The sequence below is a fragment of the Amblyraja radiata genome, chromosome 1 (genome assembly GCF_010909765.2).
Source record: "Amblyraja radiata isolate CabotCenter1 chromosome 1, sAmbRad1.1.pri, whole genome shotgun sequence".
Classification (NCBI taxonomy): domain Eukaryota; kingdom Metazoa; phylum Chordata; class Chondrichthyes; order Rajiformes; family Rajidae; genus Amblyraja; species Amblyraja radiata.
In genome coordinates, this window is record NC_045956.1 from 35,180,212 (window position 1) to 35,204,581 (window position 24,370).

The 24,370-nt window shown below is 45.0% G+C and overlaps 1 protein-coding gene and 1 long non-coding RNA gene across 2 annotated transcripts in view; both read left to right on the forward strand.

Moving 5' to 3' along the window:
- smim19 (small integral membrane protein 19) overlaps positions 1–24,370 on the forward strand; it is a 37,874-nt gene that overhangs the window by 6,826 nt on the left and 6,678 nt on the right. The gene's annotated exons all lie outside the window — the stretch shown is intronic.
- Positions 1,698–2,195, forward strand: LOC116972781. Its single transcript, XR_004411875.1, has 2 exons — positions 1,698–1,822; positions 2,060–2,195. It is a non-coding gene; the product is annotated as an uncharacterized LOC116972781 (long non-coding RNA).

Sequence of the window (24,370 nt, forward strand, 5' to 3'; positions counted from 1 at the left end):
ATGATCCATCAGCCTGCTGTGCCCCAAGGAATAAATTCCTAGCCTGCCCAACATCTCCTTGGAGCTCAGGCCCTCAAGTCCCGACAACATTCTCATAAATCCGCACTGCACCCTTTCCACCTTAATGGCATCTTTTTGTAGCAAAACTAAACAAAATGCTCCAAGTCTGGCCTCACCAATGTCTTATACAGCTGTAACAAATGACTAAAATTCCCTACTCAATTTCCTAACGGACGAAGGCCAGCATGCCTTAAGTCTTTCTCACCACTCTGTGCCACCACTCTCATGGAACAATGTACATGGGCTCTGCTGTACAACACTCCAAAAGGCCCTCCCATTCACCTGCCTAGTTTGAGTCCCAAAAATGCGATATCTCACACTTATTCTAGGATTTCTCTCTGTTGTACCTTGGCTTCAGGTATTCACATATAGTCCAGATTTTACTATGGAAATTATTTGTTGCTGAACAAATGTCTAAATCTTTGTCATAATTTTTCTCTCTCTTGTACTATTTATAAAGATTCACATGTTTTCCCGGTTTACATGTTTTTAACTTGTTTCTCAACCTGTCCTGTCACACAAATGATTTACACAAAGTGCTGGAGTAACTCAGTGGGACAGGCAGCATCTCAGGAGAGAAGGAATGGGTGACGTTTCGAGACCCTTCAGACCCGAAATGTCACCCATTCCTTCTCTCCAGAGATGCTGCCTGTCCCGCTGAGTTACTCCAGCACTCTGTGTCTATGTTTGGCTTAAATCAGCACCTGCAATTCCTTCGTACACACAAATGATTTATGTACACCTATCCCAGGACCTATTCTCCTGTTAGAATTTTGGCTGGATCTCTTAATAAAATTATTGTTATCAACATTCCAGCTGTCAGATGAGAAAATACTATTATAACTTACCTTGTCACCCATGTCACCTTGAGCTTTAAAGTTGTGGTGTAGAATGCTTTCACATCAGCCATTGTTGACTGAATGATTGTGCATAGTTAAAGACCGCAATGCACTAGGCATATTATAACAGAATCCAATATAGATCCAGATGTAGAGATTCCAACTGGGAAACGTGAAATGCCAAGCTCAAACCTGCTCCAGAAATAACATTATTTGTTAATTATTATTAGTCCTGGAAATATTTTCATATTGGTCATGTTGTTAAGGGTTTGATTGCGATGTTGGACTGGTTACGAGGTTGTTGCCCTGACCAGAGGGCTTGGGCTGTAGGGAGAGGGTGGGCAGGCAAGGACTTTATTCATTGGAGCCCAGGAGGTTGATCTTATAGAGGTGTATAAAGTCATTCGGGGAGTATTGAAAATCGTGGTTTTCACAAAGTCTTTGATAAGGTGCCACATGTGAGACTGCTAAGGAAGATAGTTCATAGGAAGATTAGGAAGATAGATACAACCCATAGTTGTAATGGCAGATTATTATATCGTTCAAGGAATCTTTCCTCTAGCCACTATGATTGAAGACAGGAGTGAGGAGATAATTTCGATACGCATGCGAGCTCTCCATGAGACATTCAAAGCCGTCCAAAGAGAAATCTTCAAAACAGTCTCTTAATTAATAGTTTCTGTATTGTCGTAGTAAGATATTCATCCAAACTTCTTCTCGTTTAAATACATTTTGACCTTACTCGTAGTCAAACTTGAGCATGGTGGAACTTGTGCATGGTGGAAATCTCTGCCTTCTCCCCCATGCTTCCTCCAACTAAAACTAAAAACTACTAGCGTCTGCGTGAGAATTCCAGCCGCAAACACGCCTCCGACTACGTAATAAATCCCATCCATATAATTACAGGCAGATATAATTTAAAGGTACACAAAAATGTTGGAGAAACTCAGCGGGTGCAGCAGCATCTATGGAGCGAAGGAAATGGGCAACGTTTCGGGCCGAAACCCTTCTTCAGACATGAAGAAGGGTTTCGGCTCGAAACGTTGCCTATTTCCTTCGCTCCATAGATGCTGCTGCACCCGCTGAGTTTCTCCAGCATTTTTGTGTACCTTCGATTTTCAAGCATCTGCAGTTCCTTCTTGAACACGTATAATTTAAAGGTAACTGGTTATAGTTATAACATACTGAGTTAAGCTAAATGGCTACTACATACCAGCCCCTAATTGTTCTGACTATATAACGAAGCAATTACTAATAGACATTAAAAAAGGTAGCTATAAAAGCTTAACATATATCAAAAAACAAAAAAAATTATATATCCGCATTCAGACTTCTTTAGCGGTTCTTCCATCTTCACCATCGCCTTCTAGAAGCAAGCGTAACTTGGTTATTGGTCTTATTAAAACATTGTTCATAGTCTGAAGTCGTACCGTGCGCACCAAACCCTTAACATCAGGCTTGATACCCAGTATATAGTCCAAAACACAAAAGTCCAAAGTTTTGACAGCTTCTTCCTCCATGTCCAATCAATTCATGAATATGTCGTAAAAATAATGTTGATATGTGAAAGTCCTTCGAGAGAATAATAGGATGTTTAGCCTCTTCAGACATTGCCAATCTATTTAGGCGACCACCCACTCTCAGAAGTCCATCCTCCAATACTGAATCAAATTGACTGTTTCTTTTGACACCATGTACTCCAGCTTCTAATGTCGATATTTCTTCTTTGCATTTCTGTTTTTGACAGAAAGAGATAATCGCGTTTTCCCATTTGAGGAGATCATCAAGATGTAAACCCTGTACGTCGTACGATGCCTAAAAAACTTGCATCTTCTTTTCCACCTTTTTCTTCAATATTTCAGGAACTTCTTCAGATACCTTCAGCATCTCTTTCCTTTTTCGAGCAAACTGTAATAACCTTGTTTTTAGTTGAAGAAACCAAGCTACCACAGTCACCAACTTATTCCATGATGAAAAGTGGGTAATTCAATCATTTGTTGTTTGCTGAATATTTAGCAATAACGTTCAATGTAAGGTTTTGTTTAATTTCCGGATCATTAGCAGAGATTTCAAATCCCAGCTCGAGCTTTGGCCATTCTCTGACTTACAGAGAAACTCTGTTCCATTGATCCATCTCTTATTGCTTAAGAAGCGGTCTGCTGTTAGTCCTCTAGAAGCTTCATCTGCAGGATTTTCCTTTGTGTTAACATATTTCCATATCTCCCAATACAAAAGAGATACAGGTCAGTTGAGGACACCGTCAACTTAGCAACTCATCACATCCTGAACCACCTGGAGTCCGCAAACACATATGCGCACATCCTGTTCATGGATTTCAGCTCGGCATTCAATACAATAAACCCGGCTATACTGTTTAATAAATTACTGGACATGAACATTGATCCATGCATTTGTTACTGGATTCACAGCTTTCTCTGGAACAGGAAACAGAGGGTGAGGATCAACAATAATACATCCTCCCCTCTGTTCCTCAGTACAGGCACACCCCAAGGCTGTGTTCTTTCACCCTGGCTTTTCTCTCTTTACACAAACCAGCTCACATCCCACCACAGCTCTGTCAACTTGTACAAATACGCGGACGACTCAACAATCATAGGTTTCATCACCAATAACCAAGAAACTGAATACCGTGCACAGATCAACCAAGCAGTGACCTGGTGCACAGACCATGACCTCTCACTCAATTCATCAAAAACAAAAGAACTCATCATCGACCTCAGACGCCAGCCACCCCCCAAAACTCCTGTGCTCATCAACGGTGAATCCATCATCATCACTGACACTTTCAAACTCCTTGGCACCCACATCAGCAACAATCTCAAATGGAGGACAAACGCAGACCACATTTATGGAAAAGCCCAGCAAAGACTTTTCCAACTTCGGCAGCTTAGGAAGTTCAGAGTAAGGCCTCATCTGATGCTCTGCTTCTATACAGCCATTATTGAAAGCATCCTCACTTCATCTATCACAGTTTGGTTCGGCAGCCTCGACTCACTCTCCCGGAAGAAACTACAACGCATTATAAACAGAGCTTCCAAAATTATTGGCTTACCCCTTCCATCACTTGAATCACTCTACCATAAACGGACACTTCACAAAGCCCGCAAGATCATCACTGACCCCACTCACCCTGCACACTATGCCTTTCAGCTACTGCCCTCTGGGAGGCGTTACAGGTCAATTGCCTCCAAAACAACCCGTTTCAAAAACAGTTTCATTCCTACCGCAATTAACTTTTTAAACTCCGTACGGTGAGGAAATACGAATAAGCGTGGCCCTTATGTATTATGAAATGTGTCTGTTTGTATGTATATCTACGTTACGAGTTGAATGTTTGATGAAATGTTGGAACCTGTATCGAGCTGTACTGAGAACAAATTCCACCAGCCTGGCTGTGTGGTCATTAAAAAATACAATACAATACAATACAATTCTGTTTGCTACAAATGTCAAAAAACGTTTGTTCTCAGTGTTGAAGTATTTAAGCACCGTAGTACTATCTGTCCAGAAGATAGATTCTTCCAGTTGAAGCTGTAGTTCTTTTTGCAGCAATATGTCAACTTTAACAGGTCAGTCTGCGGCTGTAAGTTCCATTCTGGGAATTGTCATTTGTTTCAAAGGTGCCACTCTGGCCTTTCCCATTAAGAATGCAACATGTACTTCTTTGCTATCATTTTCCTGTCTTAGATATGAAACAGTACCGTAGCCACTTTCACTGGCATCTGAGAAATGATGCAGCTGTGCACTTCTGATCTTACCAAAGCCTGTAGGCTTCATGCTTTGAATTCTGAGATCTTGTTGAGATCTGCTAATCATTCTGTCCATCGGTGAGAGGACGTTTGTGTTATACTCTCATCCCATCCAAGTTTTTCCTGCAAAATCAACTTGGCTGGCAATGTAAATGGTGCAAGAAATCCCAGAGGGTCGTAAACGGAACCAATCACGGATAGGATACCCCTTCTAGTACATGGACCCCTTCTAGTACATGGTCGCTCTTGAATTGAGATTCTAAACTTGAACACAGCTGTTTCAACGCACCGGTGCAGTCCCAATGCTCTTTCCATTGGCAAATTGTCTTTGCCCAAATCCAACTCCCTGGTTTCTTTGGCTCTATCATCTGGTGGAATACTTCCCAATACTGTTGCTAATCCACTTGGAAAGCGTAAATCCTCCCTTATTGCAGAGGGATGTCAGATGTTTTACCATTTGAATTGCTTCCTGCTCCATACACATGGATTTTAAGTAATCATCCACATAGAAATTATTATTCATAGAGGTTATCACTTCTTCTGGAAAGTGAGCTTTATTGTCCTCTGCGGTCTCCTTTAATGCAAAGTTTGCACAACTTGGTGATGACACTGCTCCAAAGAGATGTACCTTCAACAAGATCTTGTTGTGCATCCCCTTCAGGCCACCATAAGAATCGCAAGTAGTCAATGTGTTTTTCTGATACTTTGACGATGAAACATCGCTCTAATATCATACATCAAAGCAATTGGCTCTTGTCTGAATTTAATGTGAACTCCAAAGAGTGAGTTGGTAAGGTCTGGACCTTGCAGTAGTTGACAGTTGTGATGTTCCTTTGAAGAATGCAGCACAGTCAAATACTACCCTCAAGGTCCCTTTCTTCGAGTGATGCACCCCATGGTGTGGAATGTACCAAAGCTCTCCATTACTTCGATTTAAGTAAGTAAGTAAGTTTATTGGCCAAGTATTCACATACAAGGAATTTGCCTTGGTGCTCCGCCCACAAGTAACAACATGACATAGTGACAGTTACGAATGACTCAGAAAACACTAAACATTAATAATAATAAAACATTAATGATAAAACACCATTGATCAAGCATGTGAACCAACAAAATATCAGATCAAAGGGAGGCTTTAGTGGTTTGTTGGTACCATTTCGGCATAATCATTGTCAATCAGATCCTTTAGGAAAGACACTGCTCATGAAATTTCGTATTCTTGCCAAACTTGCGTTTCAGATTCTGGGTGCGTTGCTCTGCCATACGACGATTATTCGGCAGACTAACACTTTCTTGTTTGAAAGGTAAGTCCAGACAATAGTGTCTGCTATCATTTTTACTGAGTAGTTCATAATATCCAAGAACTTTAACTCTTCCCTGGACATTTCTTCTGATTCCTTACTGGTACTTTCATTGAAGTCATGATTGTATTGCTTGATCAATAGCTTTTCTAATTTACCAGTAGATATTTGATTAACAGCACAGTAGTTTTTCTGGTTCCTGCTTCTCAAGGAGCCATAAATAACCCATCCTAGTAGGGTTTTCACAGCAAACAGTTCATCCCCTTGGCTCCTCACAGTCTGTATAGGTTCCAATGCCTTCACAGCATTCGTTCCGATAAGTAGGTTGATACCAGAATTTATTTATTATCCTTCAAGTAAGGCCATTGTTTCAAGTCCTCATGTCTGGGTATATTTTTATGACAAACATGCATGGTCTCTCAACACTTCAGATATTGGTATAAAATTGTCTTCATCCAGACAAGATATTTCCATACTTGTAATGATAATCGCAGGATTTCTCCTCATTCATGTTACACAATGGAATCTTAACCTATTCTCTTGTGATGTCCAGCCTTCTCATCAAGCTTTCTGTACAAAAGGTAGCCAAACTTCCATGATCCAAAATGCATATGTTTGCAACACTGTATTTGCCTTGCTATTCCTTACCTGAACTGGTAAGCTGGAGAAGATACAGGTTTCTACCCTGGCCCCAATATGAGCAGTTATCTGAGGTGAGGTGACAGCATCAATAGTAGCTGGCTTCTCCTTCTGTTCTATTGGCTCCGGCATCTTCTTTACAGTGTGAATTGTTTCAGGATGATCTTGCTTGCACTTATCACAAGTTATGGGACTGTCGCAGTCTTAAACCATGTGTCCTTTTTTTCAAACATCCAAAACAGATTCCCTTCCCCTTTAAGAAATCCACCTTTACTTTATATTCTTCTTCTTGAATCTTCGACACCACCTTATGGTGTGACCAACTTCATCACATAACAAACAAAATCTTTTTTGATTGATAGTAGATACATCTCCTTTCATTCCACCTGTCGTTTCCCCAGGTATTATAGTGGTAGCAAAACTGCCTCCCTTAGGTCCTGATCTTCCTTTAGTTTTAGTAAAAGTCGAACCTTTGACAGTTGCAATTGGTTTATGATCTTCAATACTCCTGTGGCTTGGATTTATCATGAACCGTACTTCCCTTTCCAAGAAATGGCTACTCGATTCTTCGTTTCCAATATCTGGCCTGCTGTATCTCTCCACTTTTCTCTAAGTCTAAAGGCAGTTTTAGAATGATGGCTCTAGTATTACTAACAAGATTCATTTCCTCTATGTGGTCGAGATTTTTCATCGAGCTACAACAACCTCTTTAAGACTATCGCAAACTCACTTAATGCCTCCACATCTTCTGGCTTGATATTTTTCCAAGCATACATTCTTCATGTATGCGTTAGCAATCCTCTGTTCGTTACCATAACGTTCTTTAAGTAACCTTCTTGCCTCGCTTGATAGCCTTGGCTTTCAGGCCTATTTAGACAGCTTTCGACAAGCACTTTAGCATGTCCGCTTGTGTAATGCACCAGAAGTCGTAAGCACTCTTTATAATCGGTAGTTTTCATTTCTACTCCTTCGTGAAACGCCATTATGAAAGCTTCACCAAAGGATCACCATCATATTTCGGAATTTCTATTGCTGGTAGTGTGGAAGAGTGATTTTGTTGAGCTATGAGCTTATTGATTTCAGCTTGATTCCTCACCAATTCAAAGAATTCGCCTTGAGATCCTTGGTTAGGCGCAGTTGGATGATAAACAGGCCTCTGATAAGCATATTGAATTGGTGGTTTGTTACGAGCCTCATCAGGAGGCCCATAAATGTGTTGCTTTGGTCTAACATCCTGTTGTTGAGGTAAAACTTTGTTGGCCCATCACTGTTCCAATGGGTGTACAAAGCCATGAAATCTGGTGGTCCACGGTTGTGGAATTAATCCAACTGCTGCCTCCCTTTGAGCAGTTTTTCTCAAATAAGAGTTCTTCCCATCAGATATTTTAGAACCACCTCTTGAACCGTGGCCTTCCAGTATCTCAATCTTCGTCCTGGTTTCTTCCAACATTTTATTCAGTTTCAACCGTTCCTTCTCTCTCTTTAATTGCCTTCTTTGTTCCTCAACCTCTCTGCTCGTCTGCTCTCTGCTCTTCTTCAATCTCATGGTTTCTCGTCAAGGTGGCAGCTTGTAGCGTAAGAGCAGCCACAGTTGCTTCAGCTTCCATACGAGCAGAGGCTCTTAAAATTGAACTAGCTTCAGAACTAGGCTTATGTCTCAATCTTCGGGTTGAAACGTATGAGATACTATCTCGTGGTATTACTTCTTGTTCGTTTTCGACACCTTGCTGCGTAGCATCTCCTGCTGTTGCATACACGGTCCTTTGATCAACTTCAGCAAACCATTTCTCCACATTGTCAATGACGCCGTTAAGATATTCAATCGCTTTTTGAAACCACTGATTATGCTCTGCCTTCCTCATCAGGCAGTGTTAGGCTCAGTAATAAGCCGTGGTTTTGTGCAAACTCAAGGCGGAGGTTGACTAGTCGTCCAAGATTAGATTTTACTTCTTCAGCATTCTCTTCAAGGCACATGAGTTCATCCTGGAACTCTAGTAAATCGATAGCCCACTTCCATAGCTTATTTCTCTCATTCTGGCATTTCTCTAGAAATGCAACACGGGCCTTTTCGGTGAGCTTAGTTTGTCTCTTCGGATATCTGGGCTTCTCTCCGCCACCTTGTGGCTCCTCTGACTCACCTGCTCCATGGATTTAAACAGGTCTTGGCAGATTCTGCTAATTGGACAAACAGGAACTCTTCAGTTTGCTTCAGTCATTATTAACCTACCGGTCAGGTAGGCTCTAAATCTCTAAGCCAATCTCTGGCTGAGATCTATTTTTTTTCAGTTGCTCTTCTTTGGAATCAATCTTCTGGCGGTAATCTCTTTCAGAGATTCAGCCCAATCTTCTACCTCCTGGCTGTAAGGCAGCTTTCGACTAGATGTAAAGGCAGATTATTATATCCTTCAAGGAAGTTTTCCTCTAGCCACTCTGATTGAAGACAGGGGTAAGGAGATAATTTCGATACGCATGCGAGCTCTCCACGAGACGTTCAAAGCCGGACAAAGTTAAATCTTCAAAACACAGTCTCTTAATTAATAGTTTATTCATTGTCGTAGTAAAAACAGTAAGATATTCATCCAAACTTCTTCTAGTTTAAATACATTTTGATCTTACTCGTAGTCAAAGTCGTGCATGGTGGAACTCGTGAATGGTGGAAAGCTGTGCCTTCTCCCCCATGCTTCCTCCAACTAAAACTAAAAACTACTAGCGTCTGCGTGAGAATCCCAGCCGCAAACACGCCTCTGACTGCGTAATAAATCCCACCCATATAATTATAGGCTGATAAAATTTAAAGGTAACTGGTTATTGTTATAACATACTGAGTTAAGCTAAATGGCTAGAACAATAGTATCAAAGTGCACATACTAACATGGATAGCAGGTTGGCTGGATGGCAGAAGGCCAAGATTGGCAATAAAGGGGACGTTTTCTGGTTGGCTGCCAGTGACTAGCGGAGTTTCGCAGGGACCGATGCTGGGGCCGCTACTCTTGTATATTAATAGTTTGGATGAGGGGATCATAGAAACATAGAAAATAGGTGCAGGAGGAGGCCATTCGGCCCATCTAGCCAGCACCACCATTCATTCCGATCATGGCTGATCGTCCCCAATCAATAACCCGTGCCTGTCTTCTCCCCATATCCCTTGATTCCACTAGCCCCTAGAGTTCTATCTAACTCTCTCTTAAATCCATCCAGTGATTTCGCCTTCACTGCCCTCTGTGACAGGGAATTATACAAATTCACAACTCCCCTTCATTCTAAGACTGTGGCCCCTGGTTCTGGACTAGCCCAACATTGGGAACATTCTTCCTGCATCTAGCTTGTCCAGTCCTTTTATAATTTTATATGTTTCTATAAGGTAACCCCTCATCCTTCTAAACTCTAGTGAATACAAGCCTAGTCTTTTCAATCTTTCCTCATATGACAGTCCCTCCATCCCAGGGATCAATCTCGTGATCCTACGTTGCACTGCCTCACAAGGATGTCCTTCCTCAAATTAGGAGACCAAAACTGTACGCAATACTCCAGATGTGGTCTTACCAGAGCCCTATACAACTGCAGAAGAACCTCTCTACTCCTATACTGAAATCCTCTTGTTATGAAGGCCAACATTCCATTAGCTTTCTTCACTGCCTGCTGTACCTGCATGCCAACTTTCAGTGACCGGTGTACAAGGACACCCAGGTCTCGCTGTACCTCCCCCTTACCTAACCTAACCCCATTGAGATAATAATCTGCCTCCTTGTTTTTGCCACCAAAGTGGATAACCTCACATTTATTTATATTATATCTGCCACGCATCTGCCCACTCACTCAACCTGTCCCTGCAACCTCCTAACATCCTCTTCACAGTTCACACTGCAACCCAGCTTTGTGTCATCCGCAAACTTGCTAGTGTTGCTCCTAATTCCCCCTTCCAAATCATTAATACATATGGTAAACAGTTGCGGCCCCAACACCGAGCCTTGCGGCACTCCACGCGCCGCTGCCTGCCATTCTGAAAAGGAGCCGTTCACTCCTACTCTTTGCTTCCCGTCTGCCAACCAATTTTCTATCCTCGTCAACACCCTACCCCCAATAGCATGTGCTCTAATTTTAGTCACCAGTCTCCCGTGCGGTACCTTATCAAAGGCTTTCTGAAAGTCTAGACACACTACATCCACTGGCACCCCTTCATCCATTTCACTTGTCACATCCTCAAAAAATTCCAGAAGATTAGTAAAGCATGATTTTCCTTTCATAAATCCATGCTGACTTGGACTAATCCTTTTACTGCTATCCAAATGACCCATTATTACCTCTTTAATAATTGTCTCCAGCATCTTTTCCACCACCAAAGTCAGGCTAACTGGTCTGTAATTCCCTGTTTTCTCTCTCGCTCCTTTCTTGAAAAGTGGGATAACATTAGCTATCCTCCAATCCACAGGAACTGATCCTGAATCTATTGAACATTGGAAAATGATCACCAATACGTCCACTATTTCTAGAGCCACATCCCTGAGGACCCTGGGATGCAATCCATCAGGCCCCGGGGATTTATCATCCTTCAGTCCCATTAGCCTCTGTCCTCCAGTACTTCTGGGAGATTGTTTGTATCTTCCTTAGTGAGGTCAGATCCGAAGTACCTGTTCAACTCTTCTGCCATTTCCTTGTTCCCCATAATAATTTCACCCATGTCTGCCTTAAAGGGACCCACATTTGACTTTGCTACTCTTTTTCCCTTAACATATCTAAAGAACCTTTTACTGTCCTTCTTTATATTCTTGGCCAGCTTCCCTTCGCACTTCATCTTTTCAGCCCGTATTGCCCGTTTTGTTTCCTTCTGGTGTCCTATGAAAGTTTCCCAATCCTCTGGCTTCCGGCTGCTCTTTGCTGTGTTATACATAGAAACATAGAAACATAGAAATTAGGTGCAGGAGTAGTCCATTCGGCCCTTCGAGCCTGCACCGCCATTCAATATGATCATGGCTGATCATCCAACTCAGTATCCCGTAGTTGCCTTCTCTCCGTACCCTCTGATCCCCTTAGCCACAAGGGCCACATCTAACTCCCTCTTAAATATAGCCAATGAACTGGCCTCGACTACCCTCTGTGGCAGAGAGTTCCAGAGATTCACCACTCTCTGTGTGAAAAAAGTTCTTCTCATCTCGGTTTTAAAGGATTTCCCCCTTATCCTTAAGCTGTGACCCCTTGTCCTGGACTTCCCCAACATTGGGAGCAATCTTCCTGCATCTAGCCTGACCAACCCTTAAGAATTTTGTACGTTTCTATAAGATCCCCTCTCAATCTCCTAAATTCTAGAGAGTATAAACCAAGTCTATCCAGTCTTTCTTCATAAAACAGTCCTGACATCCCAGGAATCAGTCTGGTGAACCTTCTCTGCACTCCCTCTATGGCAATAATGTCCTTCCTCAGATTTGGAGACCAAAACTGTACGCAATACTCCAGGTGTGGTCTCACCAAGACCCTGTACAACTGCAGTAGAACCTCCCTGCTCCTATACTCAAATCCTTTTGCTATGAAAGCTAACATACCATTCGCTTTCTTCACTGCCTGCTGCACCTGCATGCCCACTTTCAATGACTGGTGTACCATGACACCCAGGTCTCGCTGCATCTCCCCTTTTCCTAGTCGGCCACCATTTCGATAATAGTCTGCTTTCCTGTTTTTGCCACCAAAATGGATAACCTCACATTTATCCACATTATACTGCATCTGCCAAACATTTGCCCACTCACCCAGCCTATCCAAGTCACCTTGCAGTCTCCTAGCATCCTCCTCACAGCTAACACTGCCCCCCAGCTTAGTGTCATCCGCAAACTTGGAGATATTGCCTTCAATTCCCTCATCCAGATCATTAATATATATTGTAAATAGCTGGGGTCCCAGCACTGAGCCTTGTGGTACCCCACTAGTCACTGCCTGCCATTGTGAAAAGGACCCGTTTACTCCTACTCTTTGCTTCCTGTTTGCCAGCCAGTTCTCTATCCACATCAATACTGAACCCCCAATGCCGTGTGCTTTAATCTTTTACATCTTTTCTTTTATTCTATCCCTAACTTCTCTTGTGAGCCACGGTTGCCTCCTACTCCCCTTAGAATCTTTCTTCCGTTTTGGAATGAAATGATCCTGCGTCTTCCGGATTATGCCCAGAAATTCCTGCCATTGCTGTTCCACCGTCATTCCTGCTGGTATCCCTTTCCAGTCTACCTTGGCCAGCTCCTCTCTCATGCCTTCATAATCCCCTTTGTTCAGCTGCATCACTGCCACTTCCGATTTAACCTTCTCCTTCTCAAATTGCAGATTAAAACTAATCATACTATGATCACTACCTCCAAGCGATTCCTTTACCTCGAGTTCTCTTATCAAATTTGGTTCATTGGACAACACTAAATCCAGAATTGCCTTTTCTCTGGTTGGTTCCATTACAAGCTGCTCTAAGAATCCATCTCCATTCTACTAACTCTCTTTCTTGGGGTCCTGAACCAACCTGATTTTCCCAGTCTACCTGCATATTGAAATCCCCCATTACCTTTGTTACATGCCAGTTTTAACTCCTGCTGCAACTTACACCTTACATCCGGGCTACTATTTGGGGGTTTGTAGAGAACACCAATTAGTGTCTTCTTGCCTTTGCAATTCCTCAACTCAATCCACAGTGACTCTACCTTGTCAATCCCTATGTCTTCCCTCGCAAGGGACTGATTTCCATTCCTCACCAGAAGAGCTACCCCCCCCCCCTCCTCTGCCCACCTGCCTGTCCTTTCTATAGGATGTATAACCCTGAATATTAAGTTCCCAGACCCGATCCTCCTGCAGCCACGTCTCGGTAATCCCCACAATGTCATATCTACCAACCTCTATCTGAGCCCCATGCTCATCTACTTTACTTCTTATAGTTTGCGCATTCAAATACAGTACTTTTAATTCATTACGCATCTCACCATTCACATCGATCCCTACTACACTTGGCCATACTCTCCTATCCCTTTGTGAGCTTTCTTTCCCGTTAATTCTGGGATCATTAACTATCCCTTTACTCCCTTTTCCTTTAACTCCACCCTTGACTATCCCATTTGACACCCCCCCCTATTTAGTTTAAAACCACCTGTGTCGCAGTGGCAAACCTGCCTGCCAGAATGCCGGTCCCTGCAATCCATCCCTTTTGTACAGTTCCCCCTTACTCCAAAACGGATCCCAGTGGTCTAAGAATCTAAATCCCTGCCCCCTGCACCAGTTCCCCAGCCACATATTCAGGTCCTGTATCTTCCTGTTCCTGCTCTCGCCAGCACGAGGAACTGGAAGCAAACTGGAGATAACCACCCTGGAGGACCTGCTTTTCAGCACTTTTCCGAGCTCTCTAAAGTCATGCTTCAGAATATTCATCCCCTTCTTTCCGACATTGTTTGTGCCAACATGCACTACAACCTCCGGCTGTTCAACTTCGCCCTTGAGGATTTTCTGCACTCTGTCCGTGACATCCTGGATCCTGGCACCCGGGAGGCAGCACACCATCCTCGAATCCCGTCTGTTGCTGCAGAAAACCCTGTCTGTACCTCTCACAATGGAGTCTCCTGACGTCGGCCTCCTTGGTTTTGGCTCAACAGCACTTTTTGCATCGCAAGCCTGTGCGCCGCTCAGTGCGTCAACCTCTTCTGTCCCGACAGCTTTTAAGTGGGTGAACCTGTTCACAAGAGGTACAACACCCGGGGACCTGTGCATTTCATGTTTACTTCCGTTTCTCACTGTCACCCACCTTCTCCCTTCCTGTACCTTCGGTGTAACAATCTTGCTGTAGGACTAGTTGAGGAACGACTCAGCCTCAAGGACGAACCTGAGGTCATCCACTTGCTTCTCCAGTTCCCCAACACGGTGCTTCAGGAGCTGTACCTGGATGCACTTCTCACACTTGTAGCAGCCAGAGGCACCAGCGGTGTCCTTGACTTCCCACATACTGCAAGCATCACACTGAATCAACTTGCCTGACATCTCCTTCTTTCGCCTCCCTCTCCAGCAATTTGCATAGCCTCCTACCCTCAACCTCCTCGCTGAAGACTCTCGAGCCATAGACTCACACTTTACTCTCAAGGCCGCTCCCTAAGAGCCGTCTTGCTTATATTGACTGATAAATTGCCTAATTTACCAATTTACAAATGAAATTCCTCAGTTTTAAACTGTTTTCCCCCTCTGACTCACTTCTAACTCTCCTCCCACTCGGGCTAGAGCCTATCAGTGCTTTTTCTTGCTTCTCTTTGCTGCTGTTTCTTCAAAATCCACGGAAGCTCTGAGTTGCCATTGTCGAAGCCATTGTGGTCAAGTGTACAGATGATACGAAAATAGGTGGAGGGGCAGGTAGTGCAGAGAAAGCAGGGACTCTGCAGAAGAACTTGGATAGGTTAGGGGAGTGGGCAGAGAAGTGGCAGATGGAAGACAGTGTTGCAAAGTGTGGAGTCATGCATTTAGGGAGTAGGAATAAAGGCTAGACTATTTTCTGAATGGGGAGAGAATCCAGAAATCGAACTTGGGAGTGCTGGTGCAGGATTCCCAAAAATGAATCTGCAAGTTGAATCGGTAGTAAAGAACGCAAATGCTAGTATTTATTTCACAAGGGCTAGAATACAAAAACAGGGATGTAATGCTGAGGCTCTATAAGGCGCTGGTCAGGCTGCATTTGGAGTATTGTGAGCATTTTTGGGCACCATATCTGAGAATGGATGTGCTGGCATTGGAGAGAGTCCAGAGGAGGTTTACAAGAATGATTTCCAGGAATAAGTGGGTTAACATATGATGAGAATGATCCCAGGAATGAGTGGGTTAACATATGATGAACGTTTGATGGCACTGGGCCTGTACTTGCTGGAGTTTTGAAGAATGAGGAGGGACCTCATTGAAATGTACTGATGTTTCCACAAGTGGAATAGTCTTGGACAAAAGATCATAGCCTCAGAATCAAAGGACATTCGTTTAGGAAGGAGATGAGGAAGAATTTCTTTAGTCAGTGGGTGGCAAATCTGAAATTCCTTGTCACAGTCACTTGGAGGCCAAGCCAATGGATATTTTTGAGGCAGAGATGGACAGATTCTTGATTCGTACAGGTGTCAGAGGTCATGGGGAGAAGGCAGGAGAATGGGGTTAAGAGGGAGAGATAGATCAGCCATGAGTGAATGGCAGAGTAGACCAGATGGGCCGAATGGCCTATTTCTGCTCCTATCACTTATGACCTTATGAGTCGGTAGGGTAAATGCACAAGTGTCTATTACCCAAAGTCGGGGCATCAAGAACGAGAACAGGGTTTTCAGGTGAGAGGGAAAGTTTTAATAGGATAGACACACAAAGCTGGAGTAACTCACTGGGACAGGCAGCATCTCTGGAGAGAAGGAATGTGTGACGTTTCGGGCCGAGACCCTTCTTCAGACTCACAGTGCTTGTGCGTCTGGCAGGCATCTCCACCAGCTGGGGCCACCAATTTGAATGATTACGTGATGTCACAAATCACTTAGTTCAAGTGCATCTTCGGATGCACACTGAAAATTATGCACAAGATGTAAATAACACATCTTGTCTTTTTGGTCTTAACTGGTAAGTATTGAGTGGATTAATTGTGAGGCTTAGTGATTTTCCTCTAAAGAATGAGAAAGATGGTGTTCAGAACAGCCAAATTTAGTTTAATTTAGAGATATAGTGCGGAAGTAGGCCTTTCAGCCCACCGGGTCCCCGTCGACCAGCGATCCCTGCACATTAACACTGTCCTACACACACTAGGGACATTTACGAGAATGTCATTTACATTTACCAAGCCAATTAACCTACAAACCTATACGTCTTTGGAATGTGGGAGGTAACCGAAGATCTCGGAAAAAACCCTCACAGGTCATGGGGAGTACGTACAAACTCCGTTCAGATAGCACCCGTAGTCTGGATCGAACCCGGGTCTCTGGCGTTACATTCGCTGTAAGGCAGCAACTCTACTGCTACACCACCGTTACCGCCCAGATTATCTAATTGAAACTCCTGCTGCAGGAACAAACCAGGAGCAATCTCAGGATGAAGAATTGTCTGTTTAGACCTTAGGTGGGGACTTCAGAGGCACAGCGTGGAAACACCCTTCAGTCCACGAGATCCGTACTAACAAACGACCACCCCATGCACTGGCATTATCCTATACACGAGGGACAATTTACAGAAGTCAATTAACCTACAAACCTGTATGCCCTTGGAGTATGGGAGGAAACTGGAGCACCCGGAGAAAACCCATATGGTCGCAGGAAGAATGTAATAACTCCGTACAAATAGTACCTGTAGTCAGGATCGAACCGGGATCTCTGGTGCTGTAAGACAGCAACTTAACTGCTGTGCCTCCATTCCGCACAGTGTGAGATGTCTTTCTGCAGAGAGGAGAATTTTCTTTTCTGCTGTTGTTTCAATTCACTGATGTTGAATATATTTGAGACCAAATGATAGAATATTAATCACGCAGGAAATTAAAAGATTTGAGATTGAATTCTCCTATGTCAGGTAAACCTGTCCCTCCTTATCTATCCAGCTCCCCTACACACACATTTGTTTCCACTTCTCCCACTCCTTCACGTCAATCTTTCTCCTTCCTTCAACCCCACCTACTACTGTTTCCTCTTTTTCTCGCATACACGTTCCCATCTCCCACCATCCCTCCCTCTGGTTCTCCATTTTACTTCCCATCTTTCTTTCTTATCAGATTCCACCATTTGCACTCTTTTGATTTCTCCACGTCACCTCCATTGCTGGTTTCTCTCCTCAGTTCTTGCCTCACCTCTTTCTGCCAGCATTTTCCTTCCATCAGTCTGAAGAAGGATCCTAACCTGCAATGTTGTCGGCATATTTCCCTCTGCAAATGCAGCCTGGGCCGCTAAGTTGCTCATCTGCATTTCCTCATCTCAATCCAGCATCTACAGTCTCTTGTGTCTCCGAAAGATCCGAGAGTTACGGATGAGGGAGTATGGGGACTCGAGGATCTCCCATTACTGTTAGATAGCAGATCTGGCTGGAGGTTTATGGTTTATGGCTTATGACGTGTCATAAGGTCATTAGTGATAGGAACAGAATTAGGCCATTTGGCCCATCGTCTACTCCGCCATTCAATCATGGCTGATCTATCTCACCCCCTAACCCCATTCTCCTGCCTTCTCCCCATAACCCCTGACACCCGTACTAATCAAACTGATCATGACAACCATGAATCTGATCAGCCTCATTCTTTATTTCAGATTTTTATATAATCTCAGTAAGGTGAAGTAGTATGGTTCATTGTATTCAAGAGGTGAGTGTTTAATTGTCTTGTACCGGCAACAAAACAGTGACATTCTAACTTGCTGCAGCGTAACATGCCTGTTGACGCAAAAACACACAGATAAATATTATATTCCGGACGGCAGAATGAATAACAACTTACACACTGGTTGCCTGGATCACGAGAGAGATTTATTACCCAACATTCCCTGCTTATATTGAACACCAACTCATTAACATATTAACACATTACACTGCTCTCCTTTTTTAAAGTATTAAATCTAAGTACTCATTTACAATTTTGTTTAAGAAGGAACTGCAGGTGCTGGAAAACCGAAGGTAGACAAAAATGCTGGGGAAACTCAGCGGGTGAGGCAGAATCTATGGAGCGAAGGAAATAGGCAACATTTCGGGTCAAAACCCTTCTTCAGACAACAATTTTGTTGTGATACTTGATTTAAACCAGTATTTATGAAATCTTACATGATAGACATAATATATTTATTTTGCGTATCTACACATTTTTGTTTTACTTGTGCAGTGAGTTATTTAACTTACAAACCTAACCTGGTTACTGGTTTACGGATCCTGCCTGATCGTCTAACAGTAACAGGTGTAACAGGTTTAGGTGTTGACTCAACTGCAGGCTTGTTTGGCTCTGTTTTAGTACCCTGACTTTGACCAGGGGAATCTGTTTCTTTGTCTATATTAATTGAACTTAGTGTTTCAACCACAGTGGTCTCTTCCAACTCACTTTCAGATAAAAACTCAGGGATTAGGACTTCATGCTCAGTTTTTGGTTCATTTTAGGCTGGAATCATTTGATCAACATGAATACTTTTGATCCTATCTCCAACCAACTAAGTATCTTTTTATTCCACACATTTCCACAGTTTTCCCAACATCCCATTTGTCTCGACTGGACTTGTTGGGAGGACTGAGAACACGAACTTGCTCATTTGGCTTGAAGTACCTCTCCTTTTTGTGGCGTTTTTGACAACTCTTTTTGCTCAACTCTCAAGGCCAAATTGGGTTGAACTCTAGACTTATGCGTATTCTTAGTCTTCTCTTCATCAACAATTCTGCAGGTGAGTAACCTGTTGTTGTGTGTTGTGGTTCTGTACTTCAGCCAAACAATGTTTCATGTTGAGCTTTGAACTACCTTACAAAACCTGTTTCTTGAGACCATCTTTGACAACTCTAACAGACCTTTCCGCCACCCCGTTGGAGGCTAGATGGTATGGGGGAACAAGTGTGTGTTTTACATCATTCCGCAGCATGAACTCTTTGAACCGTTCTCAACGTAACTGAGGCCCGTTATCAGAAACAAGTTCTTCCGGTAAACCATGGCATGCAAAACTGGAACTCAACTCATCTATGGTACGCTCAGTAGATGTGCTGGACCCCATATGCTTAACCTCAATCCATTTGGAATGACTATCTACTAGTACCAGAAAGTGATCATTACCCTTTTCACCAAAATCTACATGAACTCTCTGAAAAGGTCTACTTGGCCATGACCAGGGTTGCAGTGGTGTTTTTGGTGGTTTACTCTGGCAATTTTGGCAGACACTACATTTGCTCACCAGTGACTCGATGTCACTGTCAATACCAGGCCAATACACAAAACTTCTGCCAATTGACTTCATGCTTACTATGCCAGGATGTTCGGCATGAAGTTAATTCATAATTTTGCTTCTCAACCACTCTAACCCCACTTAATGCATCCCTGCTCACATGATAATTCAGGGCGTCGATTATGGAAAGGCTTCAGCTCTGAGTTCAATCCACTATCGATTTCAGTCCAACTGTTCAATGTCTGTTCATAGACCCACTTCAGCACAGTGTCTTTCTCTGTTTCTGCTGCAATTTCCGTTGCAGTCACTGGAAAATCTTAATCTACAACTTGCAGTGTGTAGATTGAGTTCTCACTTCCCACGTCAGAGTTCTCATGGGGCAACCAGGACAATGCATCTGCAACTGCGTTGCACTTGGAGCTTCTGTACTCAACCTTGCGGTCATACTGAGACCCAGCGCTGTGTCCTTGATGGCGCCTTGGAAGGTATAGCTGACTTGGGAACAAGTATCACTAGTAGTGACTAGTGATCAGTCACTAGGGTGAATGGTCTGCTGAGAAGAAACTGATGGAATTTCTTGATTCCGAACACGATGCTGAGTGCTTCCTTTTCTATCTGTGCATAATTGCCTTCACTCGGTGATAGGGTGCGGGATGCAAAAGTAATAGGCTTTTCCTATACGTCATTCATTATGTGGGAGATCACTGCACCTACACAATAACTTGAAGCATCACAAGCAAGTTTCATCTCACGTGTCGTATCGTAGTGAACAAGGAGTTTGTCACGTCAAGTTTTCCTTGCAGATGTCATATGCACATTGCTGTTCCTTTCCCCACGTCCATTTCACATCTTTTTGTAGCAGATGATGTAGTGGCTTTAGCACAGTTGCTAAATCTAGAAGGAATCGTGCATAGAACTGCACCATCCCCCCCCAACCCCCTCAAACTATGTGACCCCTGCTCTTCCCCACCCACACCACAGTCTTCATACTCCCCCACCCCTGACCACCCACCGTCCCCCCCCCCCCCCCTCCCCCCCACCAGACATCCCCTCGGCCTCAGTCCACACCTGCCTTCCTCCGGCCCCAACCCCCATCCCTGCCGTGTGTTCACCATCCCCCCCCCTGACCTCCCCCTCTCCGACACCGAACGGTCGGTCCTCAGCAGAGGTCTTACCTTTGTCCCCCTCCGTCCCCCCCTCAATGAGTTCCGCGCCCACCACGACTTGGAGCTCTTCTACAGTCGCCTCCGCCTCACAGCGTTCTTCCATGGGAAGGAGTCTTCGCCCCCTATTGATGATCCCTTTACCTGTCTCCAACGAACCCCCTCCTCGTGGACCCCCCCTCATGGCCTTCCGGCTTTAGAACTTTTAATCCAAAACTGCCGTCGTGACATCAACCGCCCCAACTTCTCCACCCCTCTGTCTCACTCCAATCTCCCCCCATGAACGTACTGCCATCGACTCACTCCGCAACAACCCAGACTGGGTTATCAAACCCGCCGACAAGGGAGGTGCTGTGGTAGTCTGGCGCGTCGATCTCTACAAAGCTGAGGCCACGCGCCAACTCTCGGACACCTCCTCCGACTTACCCCTGGACCATGACCCCACTGACGAGCACCAGGCCACTATCTCTAGCACCATCACAGACTTCATCAACTCCGGCTCCCTGCCCCCCCGAGCCTCCAACCTCATCGTTCTCCATGGCCCGATTTTACCTTCTCCCCAAAATCCCCAAACCTGACTGTCCTGGTAGACCCATTGTCTCTGCCTGTTCGTGCCCTACCGAACTCATTTCCACATTCCTTGACTCTATTCTATCTCTCTTGGTTAAATCCCTCCTTACCTATATTCAAGACACCTCAGATACTCTCCGTCGTCTCAGGGCATTCCATTCTCGTGGCCCCCATCCCCTCATCTTCACCATGGACGTCCAGTCACTCTACACCTCCATCCCCCACCAGGATGGTCTCAAAGCCCTCCGGTTCTTCCTCGACCGGAGAAGCAACCTATACCCGCCCACTGATACACTCCTCCGCCTAGCGGAGTTGGTCCTTACCCTCAATAACTTCTCGTTTGACTCCTCCCATTTCCTCCAAATACAAGGCGTAGCTATGGGCACGCGCATGGGCCCCAGCTATGCCTGCCTCTTTGTCGGGGACGTCGAACAACGCTTGTTTTGAGGCGTACCAGGGCCCCATCCCCGACCTCTACCTCCGCTACATCGACAATTGCTTTGGTGCTACCTCCTGCACCCACACACAAATGACTGACTTCATCCGCTTCACCACTAACTTCCATCCGGCACTCAAATACACCTGGACCATTTCCGACACTTCCCTACCATTTCTTGACCTCACTATCTCCATCGCAGGTGATAGACTACTGACTGACATCCACTATAAACCCACTGACACCCATGGCTATCTAGACTACTCTTCTTCTCACCCTGCTTCCTGTAAGGACTGCATTCCTTACTCCCAATTGCTCCGTCTACGTCGCATCTGCTCCCAGGATGAGGTGTTCCACACCAGGGCATCGCAAATGTCCTCATTCTTCAGGGAACGGGGGTTCCCCTCCCCCACTATAGATGAGGCTCTCACCAGGGTCTTTTCAATACACTGTAACACTGCTCTCTCCCCATCCTTACTGTTCCGGTGGGCGGTGCGACTCACGTCGCAGCGGCCTCTGCAGTCCGTCTGTCTTTTTATTATTTTTTGTCTCGTTTGAAAGTATTTTTTATTTTATTTTTTTGTGTATGTGTGTGGGTATGTGTGTGGGGGGCGGGGGGTAAGGGGAAACTTTTAAAATCTATCCCCTGCACAGAGAACCCGACCTTTTCTTTGTCGGGTCTCCGTTGTCGTTGGGGCCGAGCACCGTGGAGCGGCCTCCAGCAGGAACGACCTGGGGCTCCAGTCACGGAGCTGCGGACCTACTCACCTACTGCTGGCCGAGTTCGGAGCGGATGGAGCTGTGGTGGCGCTCGGCTGCGACCTGACCCCGGAGATTCGGAGCTCCAACCGCAGGTCTGGTGGATAGTGACACCGGGAGCCCGCGGGTCCCTGCTGGGAGACTGCTTTTCGGGGCTTCCGCAACGGCGACTTCACCCGTCTGAGTTGCGGGGTTGAAGTGTACCTGGAGCAGGGCCTTACATCATCGTGCGGCTTGGAATGGCTGTGGGACTTTGCTAGCGCCAATGGCCGCGGGACAATTACCATCGCCCACCGGGGGCTTTGACTCTGACGTCGGGAGGGGAATGGAGAGTGCAGGGGAGAGATAAGTTTTTGCCTTCCATCACAGTGAGGAGGAGATGCGCTGTGATGGATGTTTGTGTAAATTGTGTTGTGTCTTGGTTCTTTCTTGTGTGTATGACTGCAGAAACAACATTTCGTTTGAACCTCAATGGTGTTCAAATGACAAATAAATTGTATTGTATTGTTGTATTGTATCCCCCCACTCGTAAAAAGGGCAGAGTCCCCATAGTCCTCACCTTCCACCCCACTAGCCGTCACATACGACAAATAGTCCTCCGTCATTTTCGCCACCTCCAACGTGACCCCACCACTCGCCACATCTTCCCATCTCCTCTGTCTGCTTTCCGCAAAGACCGCTCCCTCCATAACTCCCTTGTCAATTCTTCCCTTCCCTCCCGCACCACCCCCTCCCTGGGCACTTTCCCTTGCAACCATAAGAGATGCTACACTTGTCGCTTTACCTCCCCCCTCAACTCCATTTATGGACCCAAGCAGTCGTTCCAGGTGCGACAGAGGTTCACCTGCATCTCCTCCAACCTCATCTATTGCATCTGCTGCTCCAGATGTCAGCTGATCTACATCGGTGAGACCAAGCGTAGGCTTGGCGATCGTTTTGCCGAACACCTCCGCTCGGTCCGCATTAACCAACCTGACCTCCCGGTGGCTCAGCACTTCAACTCCCCCTCCCATTCCGAATCCGACCTCTCTGTCCTGGGCCTCCTCCATGGACAGAGTGAGCACCACAGGAAATTGGAGGAACAGCACCTCATATTCTGCTTGAGCAGTCTGCACCCTAGTGGCATAAACATTGAATTCTCCCATTTCCGGTAGCCCTTGCTGTCTCCTCCCCTTCTCGGCTTTCACTCAGCCCTCGGGCTCCTCATCTTCCTTTTTTCTTTCTTCTCCCCGCCCACCCCCCCCCACCCTTCATCAGTCTGAAGAAGGATTTCGGCCCGAAACTTTGCCTATTTCCTTTGCTCCATAGATGCTGCTGCACCAGCTGAGTTTCTCCAGCATTTTTGTCTACCTATGATCGTAGCTCTGAAACATTGTTGGGTTTTGAAGCATTCACTACTGCTTCCACTTTTGCCTTCAAAGGGCGAAGTCCATTGGCATCTACTTTGAGTCCAAGGTAGACCACCTCTGACTGCACAAATGCACATTTACTTTGTCGCAGTTTGACATTGTGGCAGTTCAGTCGTGTGAGAACTTGCTCAAGGATTTCCAGATGTTCTACCATTGCACACACAGGCTGGACAATTTTCAGGGAGGATTTCACACCATGGGGCAGCTTTGTATATTAATACAAGCCCTTATGTGTGTTGATAGTCAAGTACTGCTGACTTTCCTTGTCGACATTGCGTTGGGCGTAAGCGTGAGACAAATCCAGTTTAGTGAAGACTCTTGCTCCACTAAGTTCTGTGTACAGATCTTGCGAGGTTGGGAACAGATATTGTACGTCATCAACGGCGGTTGATTGTGACTTTGTAGTCACCACGGAGTCGAACAGTTTTGTCGGCCTTGGGTACGGCCACAATTGGCGTTGCCCACTTACTCTGGTCTGTCTTCACGAGTACTCCATTCCTTTCTAACCTGTCGAGTTCTTCCTCCACTTGTTGCTTTAGTTCATATGGTACAGGTCTTGGTCGACAATACACAGGTCTC